Genomic DNA, 17,716 nt, shown 5'->3' with positions numbered 1-17,716 from the left:
CCATGTATGGCTATGAAAATATAATCATTTACAGTTGCTCCCATATTTTTGTTTTTCATTGATAACATTTTTTAATATCTATAAATTTCATATACATCCATTCTAAGGCCAAAACAACCCAAACCAACATTGCCAAAAGGTTACCATTTGATTAAGGTAAGCCCAAGAACTAAAACCTTGTATCTCTAAATATATTTCCTCAATGTCTACCCTAGTTATCCACCTCAATGTAGAAAAAATTATTCCAGAGCTTGGATGAAGCCCTGAAATAGTCCCCAAGATATTTTCTGGTCCTATTCCAGGATGGCATCAAGATATTCTCTTAAATGTTATTGGTATGCTGCTCATTCGTAGATAAGCTACATTGCCCATGAACTCAGTTTTGGAACTAGTAAGTGATGACCATGTCGCCAGCCATTTCTTAGTCTTCAATATTTTGTACACACTAGTTTAAATACTCTACTGTCTGCTGCTTGAGACAAGGCCTCTGCAGTCCTCTTAGTTTTATCTTCTTTATATATTATGAAGTTTAAATTATCCTTAGCAAGGGTCCTTCCCATAAATCTAATAATTACTAGCAATTTAATTTGTTTGGAATCTAGCTACAATGAATGATCAATCACACAGCCTATTAACAAGTTGTAGAGTCCCACTTCAAAATTAGTTATTGTTTTCTCATACTTGTATGGTCAGTAAGAAAGTGGAAATGGTCATTAATTTGTACATGTATCATATAGCATGTATAAAATGTAACACAACAGGGAAGGGACCACTGTGTCCTATTATTTTTGTATCTTGTGTTTGCCCCAGCAAACACAAACTGTACTTTGCCCACAGTACAGACTTTAGCTTTGGTAAATAGTGCAAAGGTTTTAAATTTTTAAAAAAATGTTTCATCTTTCTCTTTTAGCAGCTTAGAAAAGCCCATGGGCTCCTCAGAATAATATTTTAAAGGAATCAAAGGAAATGCTAAATTCTAGTTAGAGGTTTTTACTTTCAGAATATACATATGAATATGTATATATATACATATATATACATACACACACGCACATATATACATATATATATACATACACACACGCACATATATACATATATATATACATACACACACGCACATATATACATATATATATATTTCCCATCCAAGTTCACAGACCCCACCTCCTATCTTCTGATACTAATTTATTGTGCCCTGGTTAAGAATCTCTAGTAGAGTACAGAGCACAGAACTTTGAATCAGGATACCTAAATTCAAATCTCTTCTCAGACACAATATAATCAGAGAAAAGTGACTTAATTTAACTTTTAAAAACCTCCATTTCTTCATTTATAAAAGAGGGATAAGAGGTCTATATAAATACATGACTCAAAGGTGTATTGTCAGGATCCTGGAGATGTCCATATGTAGGGAAACATGTTTCACAAATCTCTAGGAGGGATTTACAAAACCATATTGGATTTATGCCATCTAAGGTTGTCTATGTTGGGGTCAATAGACTAGATTCTAGTCCTGCCTTGGATACTTACTAGCAGCATGCTCATGGGGAAGACACAACCTCTTACTGTCCCCAGACAACTCTGTAAGACTCTGTAAATGTCCAGAAGAGATAGATCTTCATCTGCATTTCTGAAGAATTTTCTATGGTGGAAGATTTCATACGCAGATGAAAACATAAATCCTAACAAAAAAACCCAAAAGAAAACAAAACAGCAAACCAACAACTAGGCTCCTCTCATTGTTGAGTTTTGCTGTCTTTGTTCAGGCATTTCAGTCATGTCTGATTTTCCTTGACCCCAGTTGGGGTTTTATGGGTAAAGATCCTAGAGTGATTTGCCAAGAGGAAACCGAGGCAAACAAGGTTAAGTGACTTGCCTAGGGTCATGCAGTTAGTAAGTGTCTGAAGCTACAATTGAACTCAAGAAGATGATTCTTCCTAATTCCCGGTTGCACAATCTGTACACCGTGCCACCTACTTGCCCCTCGTTGCTGAATAGAAATCCTTTTATTTCTTTCTCACCACACTCCCCACAAAGACTGTTCTAAACTTCCTCTCTCTTCAAAACTCTGATTTTATCCTCATCTCTGTCTCTCATGGTGGATGATACTATGTTTTCTGTTTTGGTAAAATTGGAGCTATTCACTGAACTCCCTTATTCCCCCTGCCCCCCCCTCCCCCAATACCTCGAAATCTTCTTCTACCTTCTTATCTTTTCCCACAGTTTTCAAGAATAATGTGATCCTTTCTCCTTATCAAGGATACCTCTCATTCCCTCTTATTTTCCTTTGGGATGTTGGTCCACCAACCAAGGAAATTATTTGATTGATATAATAGCCTTGAAGTGAGACAGTAGTTTAGAATGTAGGACTGTGGGCAGGCAATCATAATTGATGACCAGTCAGGGAACAGTGTAAGTGACATAATGATTAGGATTTGCATGAGAGATGAGAACAATGGGAACAGTACTGAGAGAAAATATATGATACAGAGTGGAAAGTGGCCAGAGTATCACACTCCCACCTGTCTGGTGCTTGGTTTTGAGTTTCCTTGGCCCTCTGCCTGGGGATGTACCAGGATATTAAATTTTATCTGTGTCTGTTCTGCATTCCAAGACCAACCTGTTAGGGAACTAGATTCCCTTTTTTCTCTCTTCCCTTCCCTTGGTCTGATAGAGACCTCATACAGAGCCCTCCTCTGCTTTCTCTCACCTGGAGGGAACATGTTAAATCCAAAGTTTATCTGTGCTTTAATTTGTTTTCTTCTACCAGTATTTATTTCTGTTAAAGCAGATTATACATTATCATCTGTAATACATACATATAAGTTGTTTTTGATTGTAAGACCAACATTTAAAATAAAATTAAATGAGACAGGATCATCCATTGTTACCAGAAGCCCAATATCTGTAGCTGACAATGCACATACATATGTATGTATGTTTATGTGTATGATGTATTTGTCTGTATACATAAACAAAGTTTAGATACAATCAAATTCAAAATATTTACAAATACTATTGGATCTAAATGAATATATTTATATGCATATTCAATCTAAATAAGCATATATATAAGTATATATTCATTTGGATGCAATAGAATTTTATAAATTTTTGCAAATATATTTTACATTTATATTGTTATTATTGTGTTTGTCCTTTGTTCTGCAAGAGGACACTGACATTAAGATGACATGACTTGCAGTTGACTTTGATATGAGTGAGGGAGGACTGTGCAAGGTCACCAACCTCACTTTCTCCTCCAGAGCCATCTGGGTCCAGTGGCCTGATATTCATCAGGATGACTGGGGATGACCCAGGATGCAATGGGAGACCCTGGCCCTTTCAGGCTAAGGTCTTATAGCATTCCCACTTTGAGTGAGATAAACCCATTTAATGAATAGGCTTCTTTAAGTACTTGCTCAAGAGATGGCCCCTTTAATAAAAAAAAAAAAATCAAACTGGGAGGATAAGACCCTCAGGGTTCCTGGGTAAAAGAGAAACAATTACTATTTAGTATTAAAATCCACTCTGTGCTAGGTGGGTGGGGAATTGTTGTCCAGTTTACGAGTTCCAGAGTGAATTGGGTTTGAGTCTTGATCTTTGAGCAAGAAATGTAGCCATTAAACCCAGAGGAACAAAGGCAGCTTTTGGGGAACAAATCCTCACCCACCTAGAACATTTACATAAACATACGCTTAATACATTATATTATACAATGTATTCTATAGTATGAGTTAGGGATCCCCTCATCACTTCCTCTACCCTCCTTTCTGTTTCCTTTTGATAGAAAACAATGAAAAATCAATCTATTGTACAATTTCTTTTTCCCTTTTGGTAAAGTTTTTTTCTTTTTTAATACTGCTAATTAATACTGTCACCCTAGATAAAGTAATTACTTTATACATCATAACTGCTTATAGTTTTGAAGTTTCATTATTTGTGAATGGGAAGTTAGAGGGGGGCAGAGTTGTAATAAGTGATGTTACTGAGATAGAGAGAGAGAGAGAGAGAGAGAGAGAGAGAGAGAGAGAGAGAGAGAGAGAGAGAGAGAGAGAGAGAGAGAGAGAGAAACAAAACTGTCTAAATTTTCTGAGGACTCCGGAGCTATATGAAAGAGAATCTTATTGATCTCTTATTTCATAAAACTTCCCAAAGTGAGGTTAAAACAACCTCAACAACAATAACAAACAAATCTAGTTTCTGTTTTTTTCCCAGGAAAAAAAGACAGAGCAGAAAACTAGCAATTGAAAACCATCTTTGTTGTTTGGTAAGGGCTGGCTCCCTGTGTCACTGGTCACACGACCTTGTTGCCCATTGTTCTACTCCACACAGACTCAGAGACGTCCCTCTGGGGGGCAGGTTTTGTTTTTTCGAGTTTTGGTGAGAGAACCAAAGGAAGTGAATACAGAGTAGTTCTCACCTAGTAGTAATATAATGATGAGAGAGACTGGAAAAGACGAGCAATGCCCACTTTCTAAAACTGAGAGACACAGGTAAGGAAACATATTTTTTGAAGAAAATAAGATCCCTAAAGCTTTCTGTCTTGCAGTAGTTGAAGAGAGCAAAGAACAGCCTCTGTGAGTAGAGAAGGAGTTGGCCACTAAGGACCAAACTTCCAGCTGGGCAACACTTTCTTTCTTTCTTTCTTTCTTTCTTTCTTTCTTTCTTTCTTTCTTTCTTTCTTTCTTTCTTTCTTTCTTTCTTTCTTTCTTTCTTCCTTCCTTCCTTCCTTCCTTCCTTCCTTCCTTCCTTCCTTCCTTCCTTCTTTCCTTCTTTCTTTCTTTCTCTCTTTCTTTCTCTCTCTCTTTCTCTCTGTCTTTCTGTCTTTCTCTCTGTCTTTCTGTCTTTCTCTCTGTCTTTCTTTCTCTCAGTCTTTCTTTTCTCTCTGTCTTTCCTTCCTTCCTTTCTTTTTTGTCTTTCTTTCTTTCTCTCTCTCTCTCTCCCTCTCCCTCTCTGTCTGTCTGTCTCCTTTCCTTCCTTCCTTTCATTCTTTCTTTCTTTCTTCTCTTTCCACACAGCATTTCACACCCCAACCTGTGGGTGCTCTGCCCAAAGGGAATGTAAATTTTAATCTCTGAAACTTTTTTATTCTTGTTTTGGTTTTTTCTCCTAAAGACTAGCCTTAACCCCAAATCACTCTGTTTCCAGATCCTACTTGGCCACTATTCCAGCCCTGATTAACTCAGGATGACTGTAAATAATAATTGTTTCTGTTTCCATCAGAAACCCTGAGGATCTTCCCCTCCAAGATACGTGCACACACACACACACACACACACACACACACACACACACACACACACACATATATTTTTTAAAAGAGACCATTCTTTGCCTCATTTTTTATTAAGTCTTAATCACTGAACAGGTGCTGCCTCAGTCAAACTGAGACCTCTTAAAGACCTTAGCTTGACAGGGACAAATTCCCCCCCTACCCTCATTGCCTCCTTGTCCTTCTCTAGTTATCTTGAGCCATATCTGACCACTGGACCCAGATGGCTCCAGAGGACAAAGTGAGACTGCTGACTTTGAACAACCCTCCCTCATTTAAATCCAATTCACTTGCATGTCATGGCATCACCTCCCCAATGTCATGGTCCTCTTTGAGAATGAAGGAAAAATGTCAACTGCAGCTGAACAGATGAACTTTTTTTTTGACCTTAACTCCTCATAGATTCACTTGGCACACACACACGTATATACACATTTATACATACATATTTGTATATATGCACACACATATACATATATATGTGTATTGAGAGGACTAAAAAGGTTCAAGAGACATAGTTTATGGGTAATTTAATCGTTTTATTAATAAAACCATTTTGTTATTAATAAAAGAATGGTCATTTTGTCAAATGTCTGTTTTAGACCAAAGACAATCATGGCAGATGGGCTCATAGCTTATATGCCTTTCTAAGAGTAGATGTTTACTGGAGAACAATTTGGAACTAGATCCAAAGGGCTATAAAACTGTGCATACCCTTTGTCCCAGTAATGCCGCTAGTGGGTCTATACCCCCAAAGAAATCAACAATAAAGGAAAATGACATATATGTACAAAAATATTTATAGTTCTTTTTGTGGTGGCAAAAAATTGGAAATCAAGGGAATATTCACCAATTAGGAATGGATGAACAAGTCATGATATGGTTTTGATGGAGTACTATTGTGTTGTAGGAGATGATGAGGGGGTGGTTTCAGAAAAACATGGCAAGATTTGTATGAACAAAGTGAAGTGAGAATGGAAGATCATTTTTAAAAGTAACAATGATATTGTAATGATGATCAAGTGTGAAAGACTTGGCTACTCTGATCAATACAAAGATCTAAGACATTTACAAAGGAGTCATAATGAAAAAAAAATACTATCCTGTATCTATCATCTATCTGTCTACATGTCTGAGTCCAAATTGAAGTGTAATTTTCTCACTTTATTTTTCTTGACTATGAAAAATGGCTGATATGGAAATATATATTATATATATATATATTTTTATTATTTCTTATATATAATTTATATTATGTTGCTTGCCTTCTCAATGGAGTAGAGCAAGGAGCAAGAGAGAGGGAGAGAATTAAAAAATAAAAGAATGTCAAAAATAAAAAAATTTAAAAATATTTAGCAAAGGAAAATTAAAGATCATATCACGTACCTTATAAAACAGAACAAATTTTATGAGCACAGGAATGTAGACTTGTCCTATCAATCAATCATAGGCAGTTACATCTCACAGTGGATAGATCAATTGATATGGAATCTTGAAGGCCTGAGTTCATATCTGGAATTAGACCTTTATGAACCTTTGTGGAACTGGACAAGTTTCTAGAATTCTCTCAATTTCAGTTTCCTCATCTGTAAAATGTACATAATATTAACAGTTACTTCTTAGGGCTGTTTTGAGGACCAAATAGGATAACATATGCAAAATGCTTTGTAAACCATAAATTCCTGCCATTATTATTTTTAAAAAGGGAGATGTTTAATGAAGATCCCAGAGCAAAATCATGTCACCCTTAGACAGAGAAGCTATTTCTATACTTAGACCACCCCAGGTCTTGGGTTATCTACACAAAAGGATCTGTCTCCACCCAAGTTTGAGTAAAACATAATGGAATGGACTACCCCACCTTAGATTAAATTTCTTTTAAGGTTGCATGGAGTCTGACCAAGATTGAAGAGAGTTAATTCAATTTTGTTATTAATAATTTCTTTAAAGACATTGAAAATCAGGATTTTAAAAGAAGGGGACAGCTTGGAATCTCTGTTGGTGATTAAAAATGATTTCTCTCAGTAAATATTTATATAAAAGCTTCATTAGGACAGGACCTATTTCATTCATGTTGGGGGTGTAAGCTCAGTTTTCATGTGAACAGTCTTGGGCAGGTAAAAGTGAGGACTTTTAAACCTCAGAGTTCTCACGAGGCCCCCCAGGGAACAACTGGGGATTGAAGCGTGAAACACAGGCTATCTTGTGTATTTCCACCTCTTCTCAGTGGGAAACTTGCTGGGGAGAGCATCCCACCCTTGAGATTGGTCTGTGGTCTGAGCACACCTGTTGTTAATTAGCTAGGGGCTGAGAGCACGCACAGTATTCACGTGCAAACTATGTGGCTGGGAGAGCTTAAGTAGGGACAGGAAAGCCTGAAGGCACTCTTCTTGCAGTGGAGTCCCCTCCGGGGGTCCCTTCCCTCTTCTGCTCCCATCCTCTTGCTGTATGATCCTTGCCCCTTGGGAGGAGGAGGATTCCTCTCTCCTGGGGAAGAATTTGCCCTGCATATGGATACGTAACTAAGACCCTGAATAAAGCCTAACCCTTGTTCGACTCTGGAAAGTCTCTTCTCTCAATATGTTTATCTGGTTGGCCTCTGAAGACCTGTGAAAGGTAAGCAGACTCGGGTAACCCATCGGCCTCTAGGCCGAACACATTCATATCTAGATTCTCAGTGCCTAGCATTGTGAATTCTTAATAGTTGATAGCTGGGTGATAAAACACAAACCTCAGCCTGTGACTGATCTCCCTGGCTTTACGTAAAAAGAGAAAGTTTAAGTCCTTCCATTCCAAAGAAGGCAAGAAAATGAGACAGTTTATCAGCGAGAAACTTATTCTGCTTAACCCTTGACCTGTATGATGCACGTGTACTCTTGGACTGCATAGCCAACTCTGGAAATTGCTTCTGATTAAAAAAAAAAAAGGCTTAGAATAGTGTCTATAATGATTCAGGCCACTATAAGGAGCTCTCTGAGCCACAGCTAAGGAGAAGTCACTCACTGACCTCGGGCAGAATAGAAAATTCCTCATTTTGAACCAAGTTAATCTTTCTGTTCTCAAGATATTGATTGCCATACTCACTCCTGAACTGGGAGCTACAGGATTCTTTCAAGGCTTCCATGCTTCACTTGTTCATTTATCATTTACAGCTGAAGTTCAACAGAGGAAAACACCATGGGAGAGTTTAAGGCCTGCAAGCCCTGGATTTGGAAGATGTGGGTTCAGATTCCCAGTGATGCTCACTGTGTGACTTTCACTTGACCTTAACCCCTGCATTTTACAGATGATGGAAACTGAGGTACAGAGAGGACAAATGACTTGCCCAATGTTACACATTTAGTATTTAAGGTAATATTTGAACTCAAGCCTTCTTTATTGCAAGTCCAACATGTTCTACCCACTGTGCCACCTAGCTGCCATGCTACAGTATTCCAGGAGATCTATGATATCATCGATGTGGTTATTCTCTCAAACAATGTAGATTGCCACTAATATATGCCTACTTGCTGTCCTTTGTGACTCTCCTCCATGTTTAACACAGAAAGTCCACCCAAGATAACAGGGGTCTTCTTTATATTCTTTTGGTACTATATGGACCAAAATGGTACATATGGACTTTCTATGAATCAATGAAAAGGTATGCTGACTTTGTGCCAGGCACTGTTTTAAAGTTTGGGGATACAAGAAAAATCAATGTAGTCCCTGCCTTAAAGGAACTTCCATTCTATTGGAAGAAGACCAGACATTTGGGGAGTCTTGCCCAGGGAGGAGTGCTTTGGTTTGGGAAATCCAAAAGTATAGTGAGTGGAATCATAACGCAAATTGATTGGCTTGTCTTTTCCAGAGATGTTAATGTTGACTTGATTAATGTTCCCCCACAGCAAGATGGGGAATTTGGAAAGAAGTTGATCATGATTATCTCTTGCTCCTGTTACCAGAAGCCTCTGTGTATGTGTGTGTGTGTATATGTGTAGTATATGTATATATGTATATGTATGTACCTATATATGTATGTGTAATTTTTAGTTAGAGCAGATAGAGATAGGGACTGGTCCTATGATTTCACTGGCATAGGAGTTCCTGATAAAGGACTATTTCTATCAGTACACGTCTGAAGCTTATAGTCTTAAAGTTACCTAGAGGATTGAGAGATTAAGGGTTTCAACGAGGGTCACACAGATACTATAAGTCACAGGTGCTTCTGGAACTCAGGTCTCCCTGACTCCATGCTGTGGCTGCTTTCCTGCAGGCTTACTTGTTTTTTAGTATATCATAATGTCACCTGATGCAGGAAACCTCTGATCTCAGTACTCAACAGACTCCCCAATACATAGTAGGTGCTTAATAAATAATAAATAAGTAATAGATATTTATTGGTTGATTGATCACTCAATTCCTCCTCCCTTCAGTAATTGCCTTCCCTCTCAGATCTCATATAGTGCTTTGTATTGCAACTATCTAATGCACTTTGTCATATAATATTCCAATTGTGTTTGCATTATCTCCATAATATATACTTTGTTTCATGAGGATAGGTATAGTGATTTACCTAAACTTTATATCTGTCCCAAGGCAGCTAAGTGGTGCAGTGGATAGAGCACCAGTGCAGGAGTCAGGAGGACCTGAGTTCAAATCTCACCTCAGACACTTGACACTCACTAGCTGTGTGACCTTGGCCAAGTCACCTAACCCCAAATGCCTCATCCTGGGTCATCTCCAGTCATCCTGACGAATATCTGGTCACTGGATTCAGATGGCTCTGGAGGAGAAGTGAGACTGGTGACCTTGCACAGCCCTCCCTCACTCAATACAAAGTCAAGTGCAAGTCATGTCATTATTTCTCTGATGGCATGGTCTTCTTCAGCAACGAAGGACAAACACACATAATTTATCCTGTATATAGCTTGTTTTTACATATTTGTTACTTTGTTGTCACCCCAATTAGATTGTGAACTCTCTGACATCAGGGGTTGTCTTTTACTTCTTTTTATATCCCTAGTGTTTAGCACAGTATTTGGCACATAGAAGGCACTTAAATGTTTTATTGACTGACTGAACAGATAGAATTCTCCAGGATAAATTTCCCAAGATTTTTATCACTTTTTCCACTGTTTTCAGCTAGTTTTTCTTTTGCGTACTCTAAATAGAAGTCCATGCTAATGACTGGATATTTTTAAAATTGTCAAGAGACACTGCAAAAACTTTCCCAAAATCAGAATCAAATTACAGTGCCAATTCCTACAGCTGCTTATCTGTCTTTTTTTTTCCAGAAAAGTAATTCCATTTGCCCAAGATTTCAGCTTAAGAGACACATATTTCATTTCAATAGTTAGTCGTTCTTTCTTTTGTTTTCCTTAGGAAGTTTAATTCTGAAACCCCTTATTGTTTCTTTCTTGAATCCGATATTCCTTTAGTCCAGGGTTTCTGAAACTTTTTCTACTTGTGACCCCTTTTGGCGCCTAGGCGTTTATTGGTGTTGCCTGGCCGGAGAACATGCGCAGTGCAAAGTGCACATGCTTTGTATTCAGAACCCAAGGCTGCAGTGAAGTTGCAAATGTAGCACAGGCAAGCACTGTCAGAAACACCTCGAATCCATTATGTTTGATTTTTATTTAAATTTGGTCACTGAGCATTCAGCAATCTTTTGTTGTTGCCAAATTTTTCGTGACCCCATAAGAGGACACTAACCACAGTTTAAGAAACACTGATTACTTTTAGTCCAGCTCTCTTTCTTACTATAGATTCATGTCACTCTGATAAAAAGTAAGCAGAGAGAAAAGTATTTGACTCATACTTTTTTTTTTTTACAAAGAAATGGAATTTCAGAGTTGGGCCTTTAGAAGCCATCTTCTTCAACCTGCATCTGAATAATCAACCACTCTACAACTTCCCTATTGAGTGAGCATCCAACCTCTCTTTGAAGACCTCCAATGAAGGAGAACCCACTATCTCCAAAAGAAACCATTTCATTTTTGGAGAGCCCTGTTAGGACTTTCGTTCCTCTTAATATTGAATCTACAACTGCTTCTGTGCAATTTTTATGCATTGCTCCTATGCATGGTTTTCTGGTAAAACAGAAAAAGTTTCAATGACGACAGCAAAGTGATGAAAACAGCCAGCATATCTCCTGTAAGTCTTCTCTTCTCTACTCTAAATATCCCCGGTGAATCAATCCTTGTGTGGCATGGTCTAAAGTCCTCTCATCCCTGGCTGGTCTCCTGAGGTAGTGCTACAATTTGGCAAGCCCCTTAAATTATGGTGTGTCTAGAACTAAATACAATATTCCAGATGTGAACAGAACAGAACAGAGTAGACTTTTACCTCTTTAGCTCACTGTAGGATGCAAAGTAATGATCATTGTATGATTCATATGTGTATATACAAATATATATAATTTGATTACATTTATTATTTCTTATATACATTTTTATTGATTTCTTTTGTTTTTTATATCATCATGATTTTCATATTTTCCCTTCCACATGCTATCCAGAGAGTCCTTTAATAGAGAATGAGAAAGAAAGAGAAAATAAAACAGTTTAGTAAAGCTAACCAAAACATTCAACCTACTCTGATGGCACATGTAATTCTGTGAACCTAAGGTCTCCGAATTTTGAAAAGAAAAGTGGAAATACATTTTCTTGACTCTTCTTAGAGATCAAGCTTGGTCATTCTAATTAGTGTTAAGTTTTGCTATTTTGTTTTCCTTTCCACTTACCATAGTGTAGTTACTGAGTATGGTTTCTTTTTCCTGATCTATTTGCTTTACTTTGCATCAATTAAGATCGCTTCTCAAACTTCTCTGTATTTTTCATATTCATTATTATTTCTCAGGATGCAATAATATTACAATGTATTCATGCATCACAATTTGTTTCATCATTTCCTAGTCAATAGGAATCTGTTTTGTTTCCAATCCTTTGGTCCTACAAAATATGTTGCTATAAATAATTTAGTGTATATGGATCCCCTCTATATTTGATCTTGTTGGAGTATATATGCCTCATAATAGGGTCTCTGAGTTAAAGGGTAACATTTTAATATTTTTCTTACCATCATTTCAAATTGCTGTCTAGGATGGTTGGGTCACTTCACAGCTTTACCAAAAGCTCATAAGTGTGCCTTCCTTTTCACAACCCTTGACACAAACAACATCGACAGCATTGATTACTCCCAGCTTTTGTCATCTTTGCTAATTTGTTGAGTGTGAGGCAGAACTTTAGAGTTGTAAGGATTAAAATTTAATGATCTGCAGCAATTATACTTTTGTTAATAACTTGTTATTCTTCTATTCAAAACTATTTATTCCTATTCTTTAACAACTTATTCACTGGGATAATGGAACTTGGTCACCTATATTTCTATTAGTTCAAATTTAAAATAAGCTATATAATTTTATATTCTGGAACTCCTAATTGCTAATTTCAGAAAAGACACTTCTTCCCTTCATTTAGTGTGAAATTAAAAAAAAAAAAACAATTCAAATCAGAATGGATTGTAGTCCAGGCTTTTCTGGTAGTTCATATTTGAGATCAGAATGAAATGAGACACTTCCATACCATCTAACAGTTAACAAAAGAAAAATTACTTACCTATAGCAGGGAAAAAATATTAAGCAAAGATATAACCTTGATTCAGTTAGCCATTGCCTCCCTTGCTCTGAGCTGACTATGATGGTATGCTGGTCAGAAGCCTGAGGGTCCTAACTGCTGATTCTTCTTGTGCTGGCCTATGCAATCAGGAAGCTACATCAATGGCCTGAGCATTAGTCCCCTAAGCCAATTAAATCTCAAGGACTATTTCAATATGATTTAAAAGAAAACTATCTTAACTGCACAGCAGATATTGCTCCTACCACAGGTATTTAAAAATTATCAACCATGTACTTAGTATTGTACTCGTTTCAATGAGTGATCCAAAAGAAGTAAGATGTGTGATCCTGCCTTTGAGAAACAAGATAGAATGACAAAAAACTCCCACTTTGCTGCTTACTGAGTAACTTTTGTTCTTTGTCTTTTGTTTACTCATCTACAAATTTTTTTAAAAAAATATTTAATTTTTACTTTATGAAAGAAAATGAAGATTTCTATAACATAGTATAATAAGAAAGATGGTTGTGCATGAAACTGCAAATCTGCTATGCACAACTTAAACTATTCCTTTAAAACATATAATAAACTTATCATGTATATTTCTTTATTTTTTTACTTTTTTTTCTTCCCTCTCCCTGCCCTGCCCTAGCAATGGCTGCCATTAGGCACAAATAGATACACAAATTACATAACAAATGTGTGTAGGTGTACACATATAAAATATGTGTATGTACATATGTAGAATTATTCTGTACAGACTTCTAGTTATCATTCTCTGGATGCAGATAGCATCTTTCTTCATATGTCCTTTACTTTTAATTTTTGTATTTATAATAGTCAAAATGACTTAGTCATGTAAAGTCATTCTTAAAACAATATTGCTGTTATTGTATATAATTTTCTCTTGGCTCTGCTCATTTTTCTCTGCCATTTTTGTAAGTCTTTCCATCTATAAAATTAAAGCCTTGGATCAGATGTTCTCTGACATCTCTTGCAACTCTATAGCCTTATATATCTTATATGCACAAATGAAGCAAATAGAAAATAGTACAAGACACTGTTTATCTCTTGTTCTGTTGAGTCATACATAATGTAAGTGCTTTTTCAGGAAGGGAATGAAAGAAGTCAATGTAAGTTGAAATAATCCAGAAAGACAGCAAGAAGGAGGTGGATATATAAACTGGACCTTTAAATAAGCTTAAGACTTAAGAAAGAGAGGTATTGAGGAATGTCCTCTATCTTACTTTTATGCTCCCCCCACCTCATTTCCCCATCCTCACAATACATGGGTTTGGTCTAGTTATATTTGTAACTTTAAAAAGGAGAAGAGAAAGGGATAAGCATTAAGTGTCTACTATGCCACAGACATTGTGCTTAGCATCTTACAAATATGTAATTTCACTGGAAACAACCCTGGGAATTAGGTGCTATTATTATCCCAATTTAACAGTTGTGGAAACTGAGGCAGGTTAAGAGACTGCTAGTTGATGCCTTAAGGTCAGATATAAATACAAGTCTTCCTGATTCTAAGGCTAGCTCTCTATCCACTGTACTATTGCCTTGAAAAAAAAACTATGCCTCTCCAGAGAGGCAAGGACATTAGACTAAAGGACCACAGTATACACATATATCCTTTACAGACATAGTGTAAAAAGCCAGACCACTTTTTAGGGATGTTACTCTTTGAGTAACTGGAGCCTCCCCTCAGAAACATGGGAAAAAATCACAAAATGGTCCACTGACAAGCTGTTGGTTGGATGGAGTGGTCTGACCATAATTGACAGCAATTTGGAATGATGCTAAGAAAATGACTAAAATGTCTGTACCCTTTGACCCAGAGACCCTAATATGAGGCATATATACTTCAATGAGGCGGAAGATGGAGAGCATCCATCAACACTGAGTAATAGCAACATGTTTTTGTAAGAGTAATGAATTAAATAAAATAAAATAAAATAAATTAATTTAATTAATTAAATTAAAATTAAATAAAGCAGATTGATCTCCATTTCTTCTACTTGCAACTGTCTGGCTACAAGAGGAAGTAACAGTGAAAGAAAAGAAAATTACCAACAATTAACTTTCATATGCAGGCAAACTACTGTATCCCAAAATCTCCCGATGCTCTTAAATGAGCATTCTCCATCATCTGTTGTACACCCAGGCCCTAGATTCTGACACCTACTCTTATAATGCTTGCAATTCCTGACTCTGCTCCTGGTAGGAATTCTGTCCTTGGACCCTGGGAAATACCTTTCCAAAGTTTATAAATTGCTTTCTTCACAATAATCCTTGAAGGCAGGCAGGAGTAATATTATTATCTGCATTTTGCAGATGGGGAAACTGAGGCCCAGAGTGGTGATGCGATTTGCTTCAGGTTCTGCAGCTATTAAAGTTAATTAGCGAGCAAGGCCTTGAATGCAGAAAATCTAGCAGAAAGTCCAGTCTTCTCTCTGCTACATCATGCTGTTTTCTATATTTCTCATTCCATTTTTACTACCTCTAATGTTTATTCATATGAAATATCTCAGTTGTTTTCTCCTTTCTATAGGCAGAGGACTTGGAATATGATATTTCAGAAGACAAAGAAGCTAGGATTACAACCAAGAATCACCTACCTAGCAAAACCGAGTATAATCCTTTGGGGGAAAAATGGATAATTAATGAAATAGAGTACTTCCAAGCATTCCTGATGAAAAAAAAAAACAGCTGAATAGAAAATTCTGACATTCAAACAGAAGAATCAAGATAAAAAGACTCAGGTGTAAAAAGGTAAACCAGAAAGGCTAATCATAAAGGACTGATTGGAGTTAAACTATTTACACTCTTACGTGGGAAGAAGGTACATGTAGCTTTTCAGACTTTTATCATTTTATGGCAATTAAAGGGAGTTTGCATAGGCAGAGAATATGGATATGAATTATGTCTGAATGATCTCAAAAAAAATGAAGGGGTGAGAAAAAGAGATGCATAAGTGAAGGGAGAAGTGAGAGGTAAAATGGAGAAAATATTCTCATAAACAACATGTTTAGGAAAAATTTTTACATTGGAGGGGAAAATGGGTGTGTGTGTGTGATGGTTGTGTGTGATGGTAGGCAATGCTTAAACACACTTTCATTGGAATTGACTGAAAGAGAGATTCTATCTATCCACATATATACATATATATGCATATATAAAAATATACACATTTATTTATATATATGCACACTCACTCTCACACACATACATGCATACATATATGTGTATACATATATATAATATACATACACACACACTCAATGGAATATAGAAATCTATCCCAATAGGGAGATGGGAGGGGAATGGGATAAGGGATACAAAGGGGATGATTGCAGGAGGCAGCAGTTGGAAGCAAGACTGACTTTTGTAGAGGTACAGGATAGAGAAGGATAAACAGAGGAAAATGGGATGGAGGGAAATGCAAAGTTATTGAACTTAACCATGAAAGGTAATGAGAGTAGCCCATAGAATGAAGCAGATAGTGGAAAGCATTGGAAATCAGACTCCAACAATATGTTTTGTACAAGAGACACACTTGAAACAGAAAGACACACAGTGATAAAATGAAGGGCTGGAGTGCAGTCTGTTATGTTTTAGCTGAAGTGAAGAGGGCAAGGGTGGCAATCACAGTCTCAGACAAAACAAAAAATAAATGATCCAATTAAAAGGGATAATCAGGAAAACTACTTTTTGCTAAAAGGTACCAGAGACAATGAGGTGACAGGTAGGTGGTACAGTGGATAGAGTGGATAGAGAGGAAGACTCGTGTTCCTGAGTTCAAATCTGGCCTGAGGCATTTATTAGCTGTGTGATTCTGGGCAAATCACTTAACCCTGTTTACCTCAATTTCCTTACCTATAAAATGAGCTGGGGAAGGAAATGCCAAAGTGCTTCACTATTGTTGTCAAGAAAACCCCTAAATGGGGTCACAAAGACTTGGATGCAACTGAATGGCAACAAACAGAATAGAACCATAGACAATGAAAGAATATAAAAAAAAAAATACAGCAAGTTTCTCCTGTAAAGAGAACTGTACTAAATTCATAAAAATAACAGCCATTCTTAATTGATGGTCAATGGTTATAACAGTTTTCAGAAGAAGAAATCAAAGCTGTCTATGGTGATATAAAATGTTCTAACTATTGATTAGAGAAAGGAAAATTAAAGCAGGGGATGAGGGAAGATAGGTACATTAATGAACTGTTGGTGGAATAGTGAACTGGTCCACTCATTCTAGAAAACAATCTGGAAATATACCAAAAGGCTATAAAACTGGGTATAACCTTTGATCTAGCCATACCACTCCTAGATCTTACCCCAAAGAGATCAAAGGAAAAGGACCTATATGTACAAAAATATTTATAGTAACTTTTTGTGGTGGCAAAGAATTAGAAATTGAGGGGATATTTATCAATTAGAGAATGGCTGAACAAATTGTGGCATATGATTGTGATGAAATATTATTGTGGTATAAGGAATGATGGGGGAGAGGTAGTTTCAGAAAAAAAAACCAGCAAACAAACATGGCAAGACCTCTATGAACTGAGTCAAAGTGAAGCGAGAAGAACTGGGAAATCATTGTGTGTACTAACAGCAATGTTGTAATGATGATCAACTGTGAAATACTTGGCTATTCTGATCAATAAAAGGATCCAAGACAATTCCAAGAAACTGATGATGAAAAAATACTATCTCCAGAGAGAAACTGATGAACCCTGTGAAATATAATTATTTTTCTTCTGTTTTTGCAATGTGACTAATATGGAAATATGTTTGCATTATTTCACATGTATAATTGATATATTGTTTGCCTTTTCATTGG

At 36.7% G+C, this 17,716-nt stretch overlaps 1 long non-coding RNA gene across 3 annotated transcripts; it reads left to right on the top strand.

Annotated features, from left to right (window-relative positions):
- Positions 1 to 32: 32 nt before the first annotated feature.
- LOC140506773 (uncharacterized) lies at positions 33 to 17,716 on the top strand. Of its 3 annotated transcripts, none has more exons than XR_011968079.1 (4): positions 33 to 156; positions 8,431 to 8,629; positions 11,094 to 11,410; positions 15,425 to 17,716. It is a non-coding gene; the product is annotated as an uncharacterized lncRNA (long non-coding RNA). The 3 variants fall into 3 exon arrangements; XR_011968080.1 differs by lacking the exon at positions 33 to 156 and adding an exon at positions 4,402 to 4,499 and having other exon boundaries at positions 8,431 to 8,579; XR_011968078.1 differs by lacking the exon at positions 33 to 156 and adding an exon at positions 4,402 to 4,499.

Source organism: Notamacropus eugenii, chromosome 5, assembly GCF_028372415.1.
Source record: "Notamacropus eugenii isolate mMacEug1 chromosome 5, mMacEug1.pri_v2, whole genome shotgun sequence".
Classification (NCBI taxonomy): domain Eukaryota; kingdom Metazoa; phylum Chordata; class Mammalia; order Diprotodontia; family Macropodidae; genus Notamacropus; species Notamacropus eugenii.
The sequence above is the reverse complement of the archived record's forward strand: the minus strand, read 5'-3'. Positions and strand labels throughout refer to the sequence as shown.